This window comes from Canis aureus, chromosome 15, assembly GCF_053574225.1.
Source record: "Canis aureus isolate CA01 chromosome 15, VMU_Caureus_v.1.0, whole genome shotgun sequence".
NCBI lineage: Eukaryota > Metazoa > Chordata > Mammalia > Carnivora > Canidae > Canis > Canis aureus.
The window spans coordinates 11,617,815-11,623,402 of record NC_135625.1 but is presented as its reverse complement, the minus strand read 5'-3'; positions in this window follow the sequence as shown (position 1 = coordinate 11,623,402).

The window sequence follows — 5,588 nt, the reverse complement described above, 5'->3', positions numbered from 1 at the left end:
ATGGGGTGCCTAATGCGGGACTCGATCCCAGGACCCTGGGATCATGACCTGAGCCAAAGGCAGACTCTCAACCACTGAGCCACCCACGTGTCCCCTTGCTGGGATTTTTATTCAGATGGCACTGAATCTACTGATACATCTGGGAAGATGTGTCATCTTAACAGCACTATAGCATACTTAACAATACTCGCCTATCATGAATAAGGAATAGCTCTCCATTTAGTAGGACTGTCTCTGATAACCTTCCACAATGTTTGTTTTCTGCATGCAAACGTGCACCTATTTTGTTACATTTAAAGTCTAAGGTTTCCACTTTTGCCTGTAGTCAGAATAAAAGATTATCAGGGGATTTAAAATTCCTTGGCAAAATAAAAGTGGCATCTGCCCAAAGAAAATTTTCTCCACTATTCACAAGAACCCACAGAGATGGCAAAGCAACTGTGAAACTGCATCATTACCGAGCCTGCTGTCAGCACACTCATGCACTCAGAACTTCACACCATCCCTCCGAACAGACTTGTTTTCAGACTCCCTTTTTCCGCAGCTGATAACCTTCTGTATTTTATAATCCGAGGACAGACCTTGTGTGACTTGGATGCCCAACAAGATGAATCTCTTCAAGACTCCCTCCTCTAACAAAGGCATTTCCCTTTAATGAAGCAAATAATTTAGACAGTCTTTATCTCAAACGGCCTCAAGCTACCAACATTCTCTCTGATTATTTACACTTAAAATAATTTCACGAGTTTTAATGCACCTACTGTGCAACATTTCAGTGCCCCCCCTTGCATTCACGTGGTAGGACACATGAGGTTAAGACATTAAGGAACATGTGTGCCCCAGGCCCAGGGTCTGCAAGTGGGTGGGGACTGTGTGCCCCAGGCTCAGGGTCTGCAGGAGGGTAGGGACTGTGTGCCCCAGGCCCGGTGTCTGTAGGGTAGGGACTGTGTGCCCCAGGCCCGGTGTCTGTAGGGGGGTTGGGACTGCGTGCCCCTGGCCCACCGCCTGCAGAAGGGTTGGGACTCCGTGCCCCAGGCCCAGTGTCTGTAAGGAGGTCAGAACTGCGTGCCCCCTGCCCGCCTGTCACAGGGGGTCGGGACTGTGTGCCCCCTGCCCACCTGTAGCAGGGGGGTTGGGACTGCGTGCCCCCAGCCCAGCACTTGCAGGGGGTTGGGACTGGTGCCCCCGGCCAACCACCTGCAGGGGGATCAGGACTGCGTGCCCCTGCCCACGTGTCGCAAGTGGGTCCGACTGCGTGCGTGCCCCCCCCCCCGCCCACCGCCTGCAGGGGGGTTGGGGCTGAGTGCCCCTGGCCCACCTGTTGCAGGGGGGTTGGAACCGCGTGCCCCCTGCCCGTCTGTCACAGGGGGTCGGGACTGCGTGCCCCCGCCCACGTGTCGCAGGGGGGTCGGACCGCGTGCACCCTGCCCAGCACCTGCAGGGGGGTCGGACCGCATGCACCCTGCCCAGCACCTGCAGGGAGGTCGGACTGCGTGCCTCCTGCCCACCTGTCACAGGGGGTCGGGACTGCGTGCCCCCGCCCACGTGTCGCAGGGGGGGTCGGACCGCGTGCACCCGGCCCAGCACCTGCAGGGAGTTGGGACTGGTGCCCCCGGCCAACCACCTGCAGGGGGGTCAGGACTGTGTGCCCCTGCCCACGTGTCGCAAGTGGGTCCGACTGCGTGCCCCCCGCCCACCGCCTGCAGGGGGGTTGGGGCTGAGTGCCCCTGGCCCACCTGTTGCAGGGGGGTCGGAACCGCGTGCTCCCTGCCCGCCTGCAACAGGGGGTCGGGACTGCGTGCCCCCGCCCATGTGTCGCAGGGGGTCGGACCGCGTGCACCCGGCCCAGCACCTGCAGGGGGTCGGACCGCGTGCACCCGGCCCAGCACCTGCAGGGGGGTCGGACTGCACCGGGCCCAGCACCTGCAGGGGGGTCGGACCGCGTGCACCCGGCCCAGCACCTGCAGGGGGTCGGACTGCACCGGGCCCAGCACCTGCAGGGGTCGGGACCGCGCGCCCCCGCCCGCCGCCCGCACGCGTCCGTGCCCTGCCGCAGCCGGCTCCCCAGACCCCACGCCGACTGCACGACCTCGCGGGGCCCTGCACGACGGGCGCCGCCCCCGACCCGGCCCGACGCCGCACGGGAGGGCGAGGGAGCACGTGCAGCTCCCTCCCTGCGGACGAAGGCCCGCCCCCGGCGGCCGGCAGCCCGTCCCGCAGTCGGGGCGCTCGCCGACGTCACCTACCGCAGGCGCGGCCCGTCCTGGTCCGCAGGGTCTCCTCCCCGCCGTCAGTCCGTCCGTCCGGAGCGAAGGCGGCCGCAGCTCTCGTGCAGACGCGGCGTCGGGACGAGGGCGCGACGCGCATGCGCACCATGTGGGCCTGGGCGGCGGGGCGGCGCGCCCCCTGCCGGCCGCCGGGTGCAGCGCAGGGAGCTCACGCTCCTCCCACGGGCGCCCCCCACCGGGGGGGCCTCCTGAATCACCCCAATTCAGTATCGAGATTTTTTTTTTTTTAAAAAAAGATTGTATGTGTTTATTCATGAGAAACACAGGCAGAGGGAGAAGCAGGCTCCCTGCGGGGAGCCCGATGTCAGCATCCAGATTTATCAGTGCCACAATTTTGGAAATTTTCTAGGGGTAGAGCTTCCTGTAAAAAATAAATGAATGGATGAATAAAAATTGGAAACTCTGACGTAGAACCGACTCTCCCATATACTGATGGAAAAGGATGGAGATCATATGAAGCAAAGTATAAGGCAACTATACAAAATCAACTGTTTACATACATGAAAGCAGTGAATGATTGGAAATTAAGATCTTAAAAATATCATTTACAGTAACACCAAGGAAGTGAGATCCTTAGAGATTCAATTTAACAAAACATGTAGAAAATCCGCATGTGGAAAAATAGGAAACCCTGGAAGGATAAACAGGATTTCAGTAAATGTAGAGACAGCCCATGTTGGTGACAGGCAAATTCAATATTGCTAACAGCGATATGTGCATGGATGATGGGGTAGAAATGAGTGCTGGTGCTCATGGTCAGTGTAGAGATAGAAACGATGCTTGGTTGCTTTGTGTGGTTCTGAGAGATTGGGTCTAAGGTTAGTCCCTGGGTGTCCAGTCGAGCCATGATGTAAGATCAGAGACCTGAGGAAAAGGAAATTTTATTTGAGAGAGAAGCCAATGGCTTCGCTTTGAGATATATTTCATGTTAGAGGCCTGTACCACATGCAAGTAGAAATTATACCTCACAAAGGAGATCTACACATGAGCTTTTGGACTTTTCTGTCATAGAGGTGACCATGGAAGAAATCAAAGAAATGCATGAGATTGCTAAGACAGTGCATGGTGAAAAGGCAAAACAAAGGCCAGTCTTGAGATGCTTCCCCTCCATCATTTGAGGAGCACCTCGTGAAACATGCTGGGAAGGAGTGACCATGGTCAGGAGCCTGGGGCGTCCTAGGAAGGTGAACTAATCCATATAGAGGTCATGGTCCAGTTTTCTTTGATGCCAAGGAAGATGAAGACCTAGAAATGATTGACTTAATTATGGGTAGCCACGATCTTATGAAGATTTATTAACAGAGAGACCGTCATTAATATGGAGAGATCTGTTATTAGGGAGGAAACCACTGGTGATGGTAATTAGGATGAGGGTCATGTCGGAAAGCTGCTTTCAGTCTTGTTATGACGGGAAGGGAAGAGATGCGGCTGGAACGGCAGGAAAGATGCACCGAAGCGATTGCCTTTCAAGGTGAAAGGTACTTTAGTGCGTCCAAGTGACAACAGCGATGGAGCAGAGGGGACATTAGCAATGGAGTCTTGATTCATCATCAGTGACCTAAAGTCTGAGAAAGTTAAAGAGGAACAAAGCCACGTGGTGAAACGTTGGACTTAGCTAAGGTAAATATGACTGTTCTCCGTTAAGATGGAGAGCAGCCTTGGGTAAAAAACAAAATTAAATGGAGGCACATTTGCACATTTTATGCAGTGAGCAAAATTTTGTTTCCCAGATTACCCATGTCACCTGTGTGACCCAACGAGGGGAGCCTAAGAACCATGACCCTCAGAAGGCCCAGAAGTCTGAAATATTCACGGAGCATGGAATAAACGATTCTTCTCGTTGCTGTGCTAGGAGGGCCAGATGTATTTTAAAGCGAGTCAGAGATGTGTGAGTGCAGCGTGAAGCCAGAACCCACGCGGTCACCTGGGTTGGTGTCAGATGGGGCCGTGGCGGGGGGAGCAGGGTCACTACAATCTGGGTCTGGGAATCCTTCAGCAGGTGCAGAGAAAGGTCAGAGGCCCAGGGTCATGCCGGGGCTTGGTCAGATAGGAGGTGAGTAACTGGGGGGGTGGGGGGGGCACCTGGGTGGCTCAGGTTAAGCTCCGTGGGGTCCCACTTTCTCCCAGGGCCCCCCAGGATCCAGCCCCCAGCCCCACGCCCACCCCCAGCAGCTTCAGGCTGGGGTGGCCCCGGGGTGTGCTGCAGGCCGGGTGCTCACTGCTCCTCGTGGTGGTGGTGGTGGTGGTGATGATGATGATGATGATGATGAGCGCAGTAGGAGGAAAGCGTGTTAAAGTCCACAACAGATGGAGAGCAGCCTTGGAAAGTCCACGAGCAGACAAATCCACTTGCTCAAGGATGAATAACTTAATCCAGCGGACTGTTAACTTGACTTGTTGTGTCTTGTTTCTCCTTATGAAATTCATAAAGAAAACTTCAGCTTTTCTCCAGGTTGGCATGCGCCAGAGAGTCACCAGGTCCCACTATCTAGACAAATGTAGTACGATCATCTATCACGATGGGGAACAGCCAGGGGCTTCCCTCCATCTAAGGCACCCCTGCGCCTCATCCTGCGTTTGGCCGCCTTCTCTTGGGCTTCTGAGTGAACTTGCAGCTTGTGCACAATGAACTCCTGCTCGTTATTACTCGGGGATTCGCGGGGCTTAGTTCTATTGTTACTTCATTGTTCACATATCTAGGTATTATTGTATATATTATTGTACTAAATGCATATAACACAAAACGTTTTTATTATCCTCTCCTTTGTCTCCCGTTAAGATGCATTGATATTGGCAATAATTTTTACAATCTCTGTATTTTTTAAAGATTTTATTTATTTATTCATGAGAGAGGCAGAGACCCAGGCAGAGGGAGAAGCAGGCTCCCTGCGGGGAGCCCCATGTGGGACTCGATCCCAGGACCCCGGGGTCACACCCTGAGCCGAAGGCAGATGCTCAACTGCTGAGCCACCCAGGCGTCCCCCAGTCTCTGTGTTTTGATCTAAATGTGTTCCTTCTCTCCTCTCTGTGCTTATATTTGTTCCTCTAACCATTAGCCCATGAGCTCACGAAATGCTATTTTTCTCCGACACATGCTAATTCTGTCATTTTCTTCACTCACCCCCACGCCCCCCACGTGGTGACTCCTTCAGGGAGTCCCTGGGAGGGGCCAGCAGGGTCCTCCTTTCTCCCACACCCCCAGGAACCAGGGGCTGGTAACGGTTCTCATCAGCCACCTGGAGCCAGAACCAAGGCGTCTTTCTGCCACCTGCTGGCCGTGGAGTCAGTCAGCACCGGGTG